The sequence below is a fragment of the Canis lupus genome, chromosome 23 (assembly GCF_003254725.2).
Source record: "Canis lupus dingo isolate Sandy chromosome 23, ASM325472v2, whole genome shotgun sequence".
NCBI classification, from domain to species: domain Eukaryota; kingdom Metazoa; phylum Chordata; class Mammalia; order Carnivora; family Canidae; genus Canis; species Canis lupus.
In genome coordinates this window covers 30,132,325-30,148,003 of record NC_064265.1, presented here as the reverse complement: position 1 = coordinate 30,148,003, position 15,679 = coordinate 30,132,325, and the positions used below count along the sequence as shown (strand labels likewise).

General features: G+C 36.9%; 1 protein-coding gene across 31 annotated transcripts in view; it reads right to left on the bottom strand.

Annotated features, from left to right (window-relative positions):
* Positions 1 to 15,679, bottom strand: part of TMEM108 (transmembrane protein 108) — a 343,659-nt gene that overhangs the window by 221,215 nt on the left and 106,765 nt on the right. For 6 of the 31 annotated variants that reach the window (XM_035705268.2, XM_049099812.1, XM_049099813.1 and 3 more), the window contains exons 1-3: positions 14,968 to 15,123; positions 14,781 to 14,888; positions 14,293 to 14,397 (exon numbers count right to left, since the gene is read on the bottom strand). The exons of 15 other annotated variants lie outside the window; for them this stretch is intronic. The gene's annotated coding sequence lies outside the window, so the exon portion shown is untranslated. Of the gene's footprint in view, positions 1 to 13,841; positions 13,885 to 14,292; positions 14,398 to 14,780; positions 14,889 to 14,967; positions 15,124 to 15,679 lie in introns of those variants that run through there. 10 more of the 31 variants (XM_035705284.2, XM_035705270.2, XM_025449149.3 and 7 more) reach the window with 5 other exon arrangements.

The window sequence follows — 15,679 nt, the reverse complement described above, 5'->3', positions numbered from 1 at the left end:
TACAACTTCGCCACCACCACCATCTCCTAGTAACCCCCACTTTTTCCTTCTTTTTTTTTTCCTCCTTACTTTTGTTTTCTTTTTTTCTTTCTTTGGAGTTCTTGGCCTTTTGTTTTTTATTATTTTGTTTTAAAATCTGTTTTTCACTTTAGTGGTCCTTTTGTTTTATCTTGTTCTGATCTTTGTTTTCATTTTCTGGACTCTGACCTCATCAGAATCATCTAGGGTGAAATTTACTTAGGTCATGGTTGATATTCTTCACTCAGCCCACTTATACAGGCACTCTGCACTGAGCAAAATGACTAGAAGGAAGAACTCACCACAAAAGAATTAGAAACAGTACACTCTGCCACAGAGTTACAAAACATGGATTACAATTTGATGTCAGAAAGCCAATTCAGAAGCACAATTATAAGGCTACTGGTGGCTCTGGAAAAAAGCATAAAGGATTCAAGAGACTTCATGACTGCAGAATTTAGATCTAATCAAGCCAAAATTAAAAATCAATTAAATGAGATGCAATCCAAACTGGAGGTCCTAACGATGAGTGTTAATGTTGTGGAAGAAAGATTGAGAGACAAAGAAGACAAGTTGATGGCAAGGAAGGAAGCTGAGGAAAAAAAAAGAAAAACAATTAAAAGACCATGAGGAAAGGTTAAGGGAAATACATGATAGCCTCAGAAGGAAGAACCTACATATAACTGGGGTTCCAGAGAGCGCCGAGAAGGCCAGAAAGCATAGTTGAACAAACCATAGCTGAGAACTTCCCTAATTTGGGGAGGGAAACAGGCATTCAGATCCAGGAGACAGAGAGGTCCCCCTCCCAAATCAATAAAAAACGTTCAACACCTCCACATTTAATAGTGAAACTTGCAAATTCCAAAGATAAAATCTTTAAACCAGCAAGAGACAAGAGACTCTTAACTTACATAGGGAGAAATATCAGATTAACAGCAGACCTTTCCACAGAGGTGTGGCAGGCCAGAAAGGGCTCACAGGATATATTCAGGATACTCAATGAGAAGAAAATGCAGCCAGGAATACTCTATCCAGCAAGCTTCTCATCAGAACAGAAGGAGAGATCAAGAGCTTCCAAAGTAGGCAGAAACTGAAAGAATATATGACACCAAACCAGCTCTGCAAGAAATATTAAGGGGGACCCTGAAAAAGAGGAGTCCCAAAGAAATGATCCACAAAAGCAGGGACTGAATAGATATTATGATGACACTAAACTCGTATCTTTTAATAGTTATTCTGAACGTGAATGGGCTAAATGATCCCATCAAAAGATGCAGGCTTTGGGGGAAAAAAAAAAAAAAAGATACAGGTTTTCAGACTGGATAAAAAACCAAGACCCATCTATTTGCTGTCTACAAGAGACTCATCTTAGACCTAAGGACACCTCCAGACTGAAAATGAAAGGTTGGAAACAACTTACCATTCAAATGGTCGTCAAAAAAAAAGCAGGGGCACCAATCCTCATATCAGATAAATTACAGTTTATCCCAAAGACTGTAGTAAGAGATGAAGAGGGACACTATATCATATTTAAAGGGTCTAGCCAACAAGACCTAACAATCATGAATATTTATGCCCCTAATGTGGGAGCTGCCAAGTATATCAATCAATTAATAGCCAAAGTAAAGACATACTTCGGTAAGAATACACTAATACTAGGAGACTTCAACGGGAATTTCTATAAATGACAGATCTTCTAAGTACATCACCAAAGAAACTTGGGCTTTAAATGATACACTGGACCAGATGGATTTCACAGATATTTACAGAACTTTACATCTGAACGCAACTGAATATACATTCTTCTCAAGTGCACATGGAACTTTCTCCAGAATAAACCACATACTGGGTCACAAATCAGGTTTCAACTGGTACCTAAAGATTGGGATTGTCCCCTGTGCATTTTCAGACCACAAAGCTTTGAAACTAGAACTCAGTCACAAGGAGAAATTTGGAAGAAATTCAAACACATGGAGGTTAAAGAGCATCCTACTAAAAGATGAATGGGTCAACCAGGAAATTGGAGAAGAATTAAAAAGATTCATGGAAACTAATGAGAATAAAGATACAACCATTCAAAATCTTTGGGATTCAGCAAAAGCAGTCCTAAGAGGGAAATATGTCACAATACAAGCATCCCTCAAAAACCTCACACCTAAAGGAAATGGAGAAAGAATAGCAAATAAAACCTACACCAAACAGAAGAGAGATAATAAAGATTTGAGCATAACTCAATGAGATAGAGACCAGAAGAACTGGAGAACAGATCAACAAAACCAGGAGTTAGTTCTTTGAAAAAAATTAATAAGATAAACCATTAGCCAGCCTTATTAAACAGAAAAAAGACTCAAATTCATAAAATCATGAATGAAAGGAGAGATCACAACCAATACCAAGGAAATATAAACAATTTTAAAAACATATGAGCAGCTATACACTAATAAATTAGGCAATCTAGAAGAAATGGATGCATTTCTGGAAAACCACAAACTACCAAAACTGGAACAGGAAGAAATAGAAAACCTGAACAGGCCAATAACCAGGGAGGAAATTGAAGCAGTCATCAAAAACCTCCTAAGACACAAAAGCCCAGGGTCAGATGGCTTCCCAGGGGAATTCTATCAAATGTTTAAAGAAAAAATAATACCTATTCTACTAAAGCTGTTCCAAAGGATAGAAAGGGATGGAGTACTTCCAAACTCATTTTATGAAGCCAGCATCACCTTAATTCCAAAACTAGACAAAGACCCCACCAAAAAAGAGAATTCAAGACCAATATCCCTGATGAACAGGGATGCAAAAATTCTCAACAAGATACTAGTCAATAGGATACAACAGTACATTAAGAAGATTATTCACCATGACCAAGTGGGATTTATCCCCGGGATGCAAGGGTGGTTCAACACTCATAAAACAATCAATATAATAGGTCACATCAACAAGAGAAAAAACAAGAACCATATGATCCTCTCAATAGATGCAGAGAAAGCATTTGACAAAATCCAGCATCCATTCCTGATCAAAACTCTGAATTCAGAGTGTAGGGATGAGGGAACATTCCTCAGCATCTTAAAGGCATCTATGGAAAGCCCACAGAAAATATCATTCTCAATGGGGAAAAACTGAGAGCCTTTCCCCTAGGTCAGAAACACGACAGGGATGTCCACTCTCACCACCGCTATTCAACATAGTATTAGAAGTCCTAGCCCTCAGCAATCAGACAACAAAAAGAAATAAAAGGCATCCAAACTGGCAAAGAAGAAGTCACACTTTCCCTATTCACAGATGACATGATACTGTACATAGAAAACAGAAAAGACTCCACCTCAAAATTGCTAGAACTCATACAGCAATTTGGCAGTGTGGCAGGATACAAAATCAATGCCCAGAAGTCAGTGGCATTTCTATACACTAACAATGAGAGTGAAGAAAGAGAAATTAAGGAGTCAATCCCATTTACATTTGCACCCAAAAGCATAAGATACCTAGGAAGAAACCTAACCAAAGAGGTAAAGGATCTATACCCTAATAACTAGAGAACACTTCTGAAAGAAATTGAGGAAGACACAAAGAGATGGAAAAATATTCCATGCTCCTGGATTGGAAGAATTAATATTGTGAAAATGTCAATGCTACCCAGGTCAATTTACACATTCAATGCAATCTCTATCAAAATACCATGTATTTTCTTTGAGTATTGGAACAAATCATCTTTAGATTTGTGTGGAATCAGAGTGGCTGCACCAGTTCACATTCCCACCAACAGTGCAAGAGGGTTCTCCTTTCTCCACATCCTCTCCAACATTTGTTGTTGCCTTGTTAATTTTCCCCCATTCTCACTGGTGTGAGGTAGTATCTCATTGTGGTTTTGATTTGTATTTCCCTGATGGCCAGTGATGTGGAGCATTTTCTCATGTGCTTATTGGCCATGTCTATGTCTTCCTCTGTGAGATTTCTGTTCATGTCTTTTGCCCATTTCATGATTGGATTGTTTGTTTCTTTGCTGTTCAGTTTAATAAGTTCTTATAGATCTCGGATACTTAGCCCTTTATCTGATAGGTCATTTGCAAATATCTTCTCCCATTCTGTAGGTTGTCTTTTAGTTTTGTTGACTGTTTCTTTTGCTGTGCAAAAGCTTCTTATCTTGATGAAGTCCCAATAATTCATTTTTGCTTTTGTTTCTCTTGCCTTCATGTATGTATCTTGCAAGAAGTTACTGTGGCCAAGTTCAAAAACTCAATCGGAGAAGGACAAACATTATATGGTCTCATTCATTTGGGGAATATAAAAAATAGTGAAAGGGAATAAAGGGGAAAGGAGAAAAAATGAGTGGGAAATATCAGAAAGGGAGACAGAACATGAGAGACTCTTAACTCTGGGAAACGAATTAGGGGTGGTAGAAGGGGAGGTGGGCGGGGGGTGGGGCTGACTGGGTGACGAGCACTGAGGGGGGCACCTGATGGGATGAGCACTGGGTGTTATGCTAGATGTTGGCAAATTGAACTCCAATTAAAAAAAAAAAAAGTAAAAAAGAGAAAAAAAAAAAAAAGATTTGTGTGGAATCAGAAAAGACCCCGAATAGACAGGGGAATATTGAAAAAGAAAACGAATGTCGGGGGCATGACAATGCCAGATTTCAAGTTGTACTACAAAGTTGTGATCATCAAGACAGTGTGGTACTGGCACAGAAACAGACACATAGATCAATGGAACAGAATAGAGAACTCAGAAATGGGCCTTCAACTCTATGGTCAATTAATATTTGACAAAGCAGGAAAGACTATCCACTGGAAAAAAGGACAGTCTCTTCAATAAATGGTGCTGGGAAAATTGGACAGTCACATGCAGAAGAATGGAACACAAAGATAAACTCAAAATGGGTGAAAGATCTAAATGTGAGACAAGATTCCATCAAAATCCTAGAGGAGAACACAGGCAACACCCTTTTTGGACTTGGCCACAGCAACTTCTTGCAAGATACATGAATGAAGGCAAGGGAAACAAAAGCAAAAATGAATTACTGGGACTCAATCAAGATAAAAAGCTTTTGCACAGCAAAAGAAACAGTCAACAAAACTAAAAGACAACCTACAGAATGGGAGAAGATATTTGCAAATGACCTATCAGATAAAGGGCTAGTATCCAAGATCTATAAAGAACTTATTAAACTCAACAGCAAAGAAATAAACAATCCAATCATGAAATGTGCAAAAGACATGAACAGACATTTCAGAGAGGAAGACACAGACATGGCCAACAAGCACATGAGAAAATGCTCCGCATCACTGGCCATCAGGGAAATACAAATCAAAACCACAATGAGATACCACCTCACACCAGTGAGAATGGTGAAAATTAACAAGACCGGAAACAACAAATGTTGGAGAGATGTGGAGAAAGGGGAACCTTCTTGCAATGGTGGTGGGAATGTGAACTGGTACAGCCACTCTGGAAAACTGTGTGGAGGTTCCTCAAAGAGTTAAAAATAGAGCTACCCTATAACCTAGCAATTGCACTACTGGGGATTTACACCAAAGATACAGATTCAGTGAAATGGCAAGATACCTGCACCCCAATGTTTATAGCAGCAGTGTCCACAATAGCCAAACTGTGGAAGGAGCCTTGGTGTCCATCGAAAGATGACTGGATAAAGAAAATGTTGTCTATGTATATAATGGAATATTACTCAGCCTTTAGAGATGACAAATACCCATCCGCTTCGACGTGGATGGAACTGGAGGGTATCATGCTGAATGAAGTAAGTCAATCAGAGAAGGACAATCGTTACATGGTTTCATTCATATGGGGAATATAAAAAATAGTGAAAGGGATTATAGGAGAAAGGAGAGAAAAGGAGTGGGAAAAATCAGAGAGGGTGACAGAACATGAGAGACTCCTAACTCTGGGGAATGAAGAAGGGGTAGTGGAAGGGAAGGTTGGCAGGGGCGATATGGTGACTGGGTGATGGGCACTGAGGGGGGCACTTGATGGGATGAGCATTGGCTGTTATACTGTATGTTGTCAAATGAAACTCCAAAAAAATAAATAAATAAAAAAAATCAGTTGTTGAAGACATGCAAAATGGGATAAATTTAAGGGAAAAACTTTATAACTTTGGAAATAATTTTAGACATACAAAAAGAATTGCAAAGATAGTACTGAGCACTGTATATTGTTTACATAGCTTCTCCTGGTGCTAACACCTAATATAATCATGGCACTGAACTATAATATAAAATTAATATTGGGACAATATTACTAACTAAACTACAATCTTATTTTAATTTCTCCATTTTTTTCCCCGCTAATATCCTTGAAAGTATTCAGGATGTGCCACCTTAAAATATGCCACTTTGGTATATTGATTATGTTGAGGTAAAGTCATTTGAGAAACAGATTCAGGAAGGGCTCTCTCTGATCTCCCCTTTCCTACATAACAACAGGCCATAAAACTTCCCGTAAGAAAGGTACCCTCCTTGTATACCAGGAAGTGAAGAACATCTTTATTACCAGATACTGACAATTGATGCTGGAATGGATTTATACAAATGAGCTTACTAAAATAACCCTTATCTTCCACTAGTTTCTTTCCCATCCCTATCTTCTCTAGTCATTTACTGCTTCCAGCCCAAACCCATCATTTCTTCACAAATATGTCTTTTTTTTTTTTTGGTCTAAAGGTATATTCTGTTCTGGTTACCTCTTTACTCTTGTGAAGGCTCCCATGTACATGCAAAAATTTAACAAAACTTGTATGCTTTTCTCCTGTTAATAGTTTTATATCACTGTAATTCTTAAGCTCTGTCAGAAAGACCAAGAGGATAAAGGAAAAGTCTTCCTTCTCTACATCCTTTTTCTGTTCCTAGCTTCAGTCCAGGGCCCCACATGACATTTGTCATGTCTCCTCAGCCTTTTCCAATCTATTATGGTTTCTTTATCTTTCCTTATCTTTGCTCTTTCACGATTTTCATACTTCTGAAGAGTAATGGTCAGGCATTTTGTAGAATTCTCCTTAATTTGGGGTTGTGGATTTGGGGGGAAGAATACCACAAAGGATTCTTCTCACTCCATCATACCAAAGTATACAAAACAGCAACACGGTTTACTACTGGTTGTATTAACCCTGATCACACAGTGAAGGTGGAATCTGCCATGTTTCTCTACTGTAAAGTCACTAATGTTCCCTTTCCATTCATGAGAAGTGAGTCACTTAGCCAAACCCACAGTCAAGGGGAAAGGTATTAAGCTTCACTTACTGGAAAAGAAGTCTCAAAGAATTTGTCAACATATGTTAAAATCACCACAATAATAACTAAGAGAGAAAGAAAGCACAAATGAGGGGAGGGGCAGAGGGAAAGAATCTCCAGCAGACTCCTGCCTGAGCACAGAACCAGACACAAGGCTCACTTCCACAATCTATGAGATCATAACTCATGAGATCACAACTTGAGCTGAAACCAAGAGTCAGATGCTTAACTGAATGAGCCACCCAGGGGCCCCTTACACAAAGTGCTTTTGTAACTTTAGTTTTGGTTCTCAGATGGATGATTTTGCCTCCAGGAAACATTTAGCAATATCAGGAGACATTTTTTTTTTTTTTGATGGAACAATTCTGGTTTATACAATTGAAGAAGTGAGGTGGTACTGGAATCTAGCAGATAGAGAGCAGAAATGCTGCTAAACATTCTACAATGCACAGGACAGCCTGCCTTCTCCGATAATAAAGAATTATTTAGCCCAAAGCATTTATTGTACTAAGGTTGAAAAACCCTGACCAACATTCAAAATAGCAGAAAATAGGAATCATTCCAATTTTATGATTTTCTTTCTTTCTTTCTTTTTTTTTTTTTTACTATTAATATCTCAGTAAGCCAAGCACCAACTGTCAACTTCCATTCCAGGGTCATATCCACTAACCTTTTTTTTTTTTTCTAACCTTTATTTTTAATCATCAATAGTAGTCATGAAAATAAGACAGGATATTTTCACCATAATATTTTGGCCTTGATATTAATATCATCATCAGTAGCAGCAGCAGTGATTGATCAATTCTCACTATGAATAAAGAAAATAATATTTTCTTGGCATTGAGAGGATGACTATATAGGTTAGTCCCTGCCTCCCACCTCAGCCCAGCCATAGGCTCCAAAAGACCTTTAGCCAGCATGCTTAGCCCAGGTTAGTTATCTGTATATCAGTAGGCCATCCCATGGGCAGGTAGGGTCTGAAGTTGATTTTGTTACTCTTGCCCATGTGTATCTAATGTGACTAGAGTGAACCCCACAGCACCCAGCTACCTTGTTGCAGTTTTCTCTTACCAACACTGTCAGATATGTCCAGTTCCTATGAATGAACTTCAGCTCTAGATTCCTAAGTGGGTTCCAGTTCAACCCTGTAATTCAGGTCCTCATCTTTTCCCTCTGACTCTCAGCTTTCAGGGGGTGGACTCTGCTCCCAATATCCCAGTCACTGACTGTGGGCCTGTTTCAACCACAATGGCACTGCTGGTATCATAGCTTTGGAAGTAGCCTGACCATTAGAGAGGTCTGTGGCCTGCTTCCCTCAACAGCTTAGACTACCTGGCCTTACGTGGCCTTATCTCCTCCTCCCTTAAATGGTATAATTTCAACCTTTATTTGAGTAGCACCACCATGACTGGAAATGCTGGATCCTTTGAGTGAACCTTTATAATCAGTGCCTTTCCCTTAATCTACTATGGCAGGCACAGCCAATATTACTATTGAGGTAGAATTCAAAATGGCATATGCAAAATATTTTTGGCAGGGGGAGGGGAAGGCATACACAAATATTTCTAAAATTTTAATAGCACAACATGAAATGGTTGTAGAAGGTAAAATAATAAACTATGACAAGTTGATATCTCATTCTCAGTACCAGATTTCATTTGAATTTTCTGTCTCCTAATACTGTGATGTGTTTCTATCCTTCAAATGTGACTATGTCTCAAGACTTCTTATGTGCAGAAAATGCAGGAGGATAAATGAAAGGAATAAACTAAGATCAAAGCAATCAATTTTATACTTAATTCTAGTTGTGAGGATGTTTTAAAAAGATTCTTTACCATGTCTGAGCTGTATCCTGCTCAGACTTTCCTCTCAAAAGCAAAAAACTTGTGAACTTACCAGTTAGTAAAGTACAAAACTGCCCAGTTGATAATATTCTTTCTACTCAATCTAGCCTCTGAATTATAAAATTCACAGATATTCTACCATTTACAGGATAATGTCTATTGATATGATTTTTCCAGTCACCAACAAATCATGAGGTAATATACATAGCTGATTGCATGCATTAAATCAGTATGGTTTAAGGCCAAGTCATGGTAAGCTGCACTTGCAGGGATCACAGGACATAACGGGAGAGACTCAGACGTGGTTAAATACACTTTACATGCATGAACTTAAACCCATAAAACTGTAAAATAGGTTTTGAAGAATATTTTATAAATATATGAAGAGACAGGATTTCTGGAATGGCTTAGTGAAAAACTCAGCAAATCTTTTCTCCAAAAAGCAGTAACCAATGTCAAAAATTTGTTGAAAACAATGAAATTCATTGAAATAAAGATCAGAATGTAAATAAATGAATCAAAAACTAAAAAGACAATAGAAAAGATCAATGAAAAGCTGATTTTTTTGAAAATATATACAAATTAGACAAACCTTCAGCTAGACTTAGATAAAAAGAAGAGTCAAATAAATAAATTCAGAAATGAAAGTGGACATGTTACAATGTATACCAGAGAAATACAAAGGATAAAAACCTTTATGGGTAATTATATACCAACAAATTAGATAACCTAGAAGAAATGGATAAATTCCTAGAAACATAAAACATACTAATACTGAATCACAAAGTAGAATATATGAACAGACTAATTTCTAATAAGGAGACTGAATCATTAATTGGAAATATCCCAACAAGCAAAAGTCCAGGACCAGATGGTTTGACTGGTGAGTTGTACCAAACATTTATAAAAAGAATTAATACCATTCTTCCCAAATTCTTCCAAAAAACAGAAGAGGAGGGAACATATCCGAAAGGCCACCATTACCCGGATACCAAAACCAAACAAGAAAACTTTAAGAAATTACAGGTCAATATCTCTGATGACTATAGATGCAAAAATATTCAATAAAATATTAGCAAACTAAATTTAACAATATATTTAAAGGACCATACATTGTGAACTAGTGGGATTTTTTTTCCAGGGATGCAAAGATGATGGCTCAGGATCTGCAAATCAAATCAATTTGATGTGCCACATTAACAAGAAAAAGGATAAAAATCACATGATCATCTCAGTAATAAACATTTACAAATTCAACGTTCATTCATGATAAAAACTCTCAACCAAGTGGATATAGAGAGAGTTTTTCTTCTAAGATTAGGAACAAGACAAGAATGCCCACACTCATTTTATCCAAGACAGTGCTGGAAGTCCTAGCCAGAGCAATTAGGCAAGAAAAAGAAAATAAGGCATTCAAGTTACAAAGAAAGAAGTAAAACTGTTTCCATTTGCAGATAACATTTTATATAGGGGAAACCTTAAAAACCCTACCAAAAAACTTTTATTTTTTTTAAAGATTTCATTTTATTATTATTTATTCATGAGAGACAGAGAGAGAGAGAGAGAGAGAGAGAGAGAGAGAGAGAGAGAGAGGCAGAGACACAGGCAGAGGGAGAAGCAGGCTCTATGCAGGGAGCCCAATGCAGGACTTGATCCCGGTACTCCAGGATCACTCCCTGGTCGAAGGCAGGTGCTAAACTGCTGAGCCACCCAAGGATCCCCCAAAAAACTTTTAGAGCTAATAAACAAATTCAGTAAAGCTGCAAGATACAAAACCAATATATAAGATACATTTTTATACACTAATAATTATTAGAGAAATTAAAAAATAGTCCTATTTACAATTGCATGAAAAAAAAGAAAATACCTAAGAATAAATTTAACTAAGGAGGTGAAAGATGTGTACGCTGAAAATTATAAGACACTGAAAACACAAATAAATGGAAAGATAGTTCAAGCTCATGGACTGGAACAATTAATGTTAACATGTCCATACTTATCCAAAGCAATCTATAGATTCAATGTAATCCCTATCAAAATTCTAATGGCATTTGTCACAGAACTAGAACATACTAAAGTTTGTATGGAAGCACAAAAAAACCCCAAAGCAATCTCGAAAAAGAATAACAAAGCTGGAGGCATCACACTCCCGATCTCAAACTGTATTATAAACCTAGAGTAATAATAAATAAATAAATAAATAAATAAATAAATAAATAAATAAATAAATAAATAAAATAAAATAAAATAAAATAAAATAAAATAAAATAAAATAAAATAAACCTAGAGTGATCAGAACAGTATGGTATTGGCATATATACACACACACACACACAACAATGGAGTAAAATAGCACCTCCCAAATCCTTCTCTAAACTCCATGCCTATATGGTCAATTAATTCATGACTAAGGAACCAAGAATATACAATGGGGAAAGGACAGTCTCTTTAATCAGTGGTATTGGGAAAACCGGACAGCCATATGCAATGCAAAAGAATGAAAATGGACCACCATCTTGCACCATATGTAAAAATCAACTCAAAATGCAAAATAGATCAGTGACTTAAATCTAAGACCTGAAATCACAAAACTTCTGGAAGACAACACAGAGGGTAAAGCTCCATAGACACTTGGCTTGGCAATTTTTTTTTTTTTTTGGTTTGTTTTTTTGTTTTGCTTTTTTTGGATTTGACACCAAAAGCAAAGCAACAGAAGCATTAAAAAAAAAAAAAAAAAAAAAAAGAACAAAAACAAAACAAAACAAAACCAAGTGGGAGGGGTACCTGGGTGGCAAAATTGGTTAAACATCCAACTCTTGGTTTTAGCTCAGGTCCTGACCTCAGGGTTGTGAGATCAAGCCCAGTGTCAGGCTCCACACTCAGCATGGAATCTGTTTGAGATTCTCTCTCCCTTTCCTTCTCTCTCACTCATGTTCTCTCTCTCCCCCTCTAAAATAAATAAATAAATCTTTAGGGGGGAAAAAAAGTGAGACTGTACCTAACAAAAAAATTTCTGCAAAGCAAAGGAAGCCATCCACAAAATGAACAGATGACCTACAAAATGGGAGAAAATATTTGCAAACCATATATTTGAAAAAGGGTTAATATCTAAAATACATAAAGTACTCATACCACAAAGGCAAAAAAACTCCAATTTAAAAATGGGTAGAGTATCTGAATAGACATTTTTCTAAAAGTGACACACAAGGTGGACCTGGATGGCTCAGTGGCTGAGTGTCTGCCTTCGGCTCAGTAATGATCCCAGAGTCCTGGGATCAAGCCTCGCATCAGGCTCCACAGGGATCCTGCTTCTCTCTCTGCCTATGTCTCTGCCTCTCTCTCTGTGCCTCTCATGAATAAATAAATAAAATCTAAAAGAAAGAAAGAAAGAAAATTGACACACAAACGGCCAGCAGGTATGTGGAAAGATGCTCAACATTGCTAATCATCAGGGAAATGCAAATTGAAACTACAATGAGCTATTACCTCACATTGTCAGAAAGGCTATTATCAAAAGACAAAAAATAAGTGAAGAAGATATGGAGAAAAGGGAACCTTTGTGCACTGTTGGTGGAAATGTAAATTTGTGTAGCCATTATGGAAAGCAGTATGTAGATTCTTAAAAAAAAAAAAAACTAAAAATATAACTACTACATAACCTAGCAATTCAAATTCTGAGTATGTATCTGAAGAAAATGAAAAAAAATTTGAAAAGATGTATACATCTCTATGTTCATTGTGGCATTGTTTATACTAGCTGATGGGGGTGCCTGGCTGACTCAGTCAGTAGAGCGTGCAACTCTTGATCTTGGGCTCATGAGTTTGAGCCCCATTGTTGGGTGTAGAGATTACTTTTTAATAAATAAATAAACAAATAAATAAATAAGTCAAGATATTAAAAAAATCTAAGTTTCCATCAATAGATGAATGAATAAAGATGTAGTGTGTGTATATATGTATATATATGTATGTGTATGTGTGTGTGTATATACATATATAATGTGTGTGTGTGTATATATATATGTGTGTGTGTGTGTGTGTGTGTATATATATATATATATATATATATATATAAAATGGAATATTGAACCATAAAAAAAGGGAAAGTTTGCTATTTGCAACAACATGGATGAACCCCAAGGGCATTTTGCTAAGTGAAATAAGTCAGAGGAAGACAAACACTGTAAAACCTCTCATATGCAAAATCTTAATCACAAACAAAACAAAAACCCTCATAGATACAGAGAACAGATTTGTGGTTACCAGAGACAGGAGTGGGAGGGAGTGGGGGATAGGTAAAATGAAATGAGTCAAGATGGTGAAAAGGTACACAATTCCAGTTATAAGATAAGTAAGTCCTGGGGATGTAACACATAGCATGGTGACTATAGTTAACAATACTGTACTGTATATTTGAAAGTAGCTAAGAGTAAATCTTAAAAGTTCTCATTACATGAAAAAAATATAACTATGTATCCTTATGAATGTTAACTAAACTTGTGGTAACCATTTCACAATACATTAAATCATTATGTTGTATAACCAAAACTAATACAATGTTACATGTCATTCATACTTCAACTACAAAAAGAAAAAAAACCCAGTCATTTAACCAATCTGGAAATTGATTGGAGGCATACAACCAACTGAATTAAAGTAAGAATAGTCACTCTGTTACATTTTAGCCAGAAACTCCTTCAATCCCTTGCCCCTCCTATCTCAGATCCATTACCTGGAAATTCTCCCCCAGACTCAGCAGATGGAGAACTCTGTGGGAACTGACAGTTATGCTGCTCTGCTGCAGGCGGGGGGCGGGGGGGGTCTTGACTATTTGGAGCAGAGCATAGAAAAATTCCTGCCTGTGTACTGTTGGAAGCAATTGATCTCAGTGGCAAACAATCAGGAATGGTTAACATCAGGAGTAGCCTGAGGTCTTGATACTGGTGGGAAAAGTATCAAAATGGCAGACCAGTCAGAAATGGAATAGGGGGATCTAGGGAAGGAAACAACCAGAGAGAGAGTGAGCCTAGCTAAGATTCTCCCTTATCTCTGGTGATCTGGATGCATGCTCAGCAGAGACCCGACAGAGCTCCAGTGACCTACTTGCTACTTGTCCTTGGCTGATTTTCCCCTAGTCACTATATGCAGCACACCAAATGATAACTAAACTCATTTATACTTACCCGGTATGATCACAAATCATACAAAATTACAGATCATCTATGTTGTCTCCTTTATTACATAGATGGGAAATCCAAAACCTCTGAGCAGTTTAATAGCAGGAGTTTCTAAAAAGTTAGTAGAAAATCAACAGAGGTTAGTATGACTCCTGGGGCTTTGCCAGAATTCATTTATCTATAAAAATCTGGCACAAAATTGAGAAACAGAAGCTGATAAGGTAGCACAAAAACTAAGAATGAAAACCAATTTGGACTATCTGTACCAAATATAAAAATTTTCTCTTATCTTTATCTTATATTTAGTCACTCTTCCCTTTTATTCTTTTCTTCTCAGAATTCTTTTGAAGGAATAAGAGAGGTTTCTTCAGGAAATCATTCTTTGTGGGTTCTTAAACAGATCATAAACAGATCTCCATCTCACTGGAGAACAGATTATACCCATCCCATGAATGATGACCTATGATACGGTCATTTCTCTTAACTGATCTTACCTTCTGTTCCACCTTTTCATAACTCCCAATTCGTGGTTCTAGTTCCTCATTTTTTGTGCTTTGTGAGTGACAACTATGCTAAAACAATCTAGTCTTCTGGTTGAGTACCTATAGTCACAGGGAAAATGACCATGACATAGATATACACTCCAATTCCAATTACCCTCAAAAAATATTAGGTACTCACATTTACATCTTTACAATACACCTTTACATAATTAAAGGCTATCCATGCATGTCCTCAAGCCCTCTTATTGTCATTTTTTTGTTGTTGTTCAAGCAAGTTCTCTTAGAGACAACAGAACATTCTATGTGAATACAAGGCTCTTTTCCCCAAGTTTGGTGGAATGCAGGAAGCTACTTCAGATTGGTACAAAGGAAACCTGTTTCCAAGACAATTTTTATATGTTCCTGTCTTTTGTGATGGCTTGACATTTGGCTCATTCTTGGTATTTAGTCCATTTTAAATTGCTAGAAAAAATAAGGAACAAATCCGTACATATATACAGCTGATACCTTTGCTGTTGAGAACTTCATACATCTGTTCTTCTGATAAGGACAGTCAGAAATTTTAAAAGTATAAAAACATCAATGACAAATAACCTAACAGGCATTAAAGAAAGAGTACAAAACAGGGATGCCTGGGTGGCTCAGCGGTTTAGCGCCTGCCTTTGGCCCAGGGCATGATCCTGGAGACTCGGGATCGAGTCCCACCTCAGGCTCCCTGCGTGGATCCTACTTCTCTCTCTGTCTTGTCTCTGCTTCTCATGAATAAATAAACAAATTTTAAAAATTATAAAAAAAAGAAAGAGTACAAAACAAAGAATGCAATGGAGCTAGCTGGCTGTTGTGCTGTGGAATGGGCCCCGTTTTCAGTTTTTTTTTTTTTTCCTGCTGTG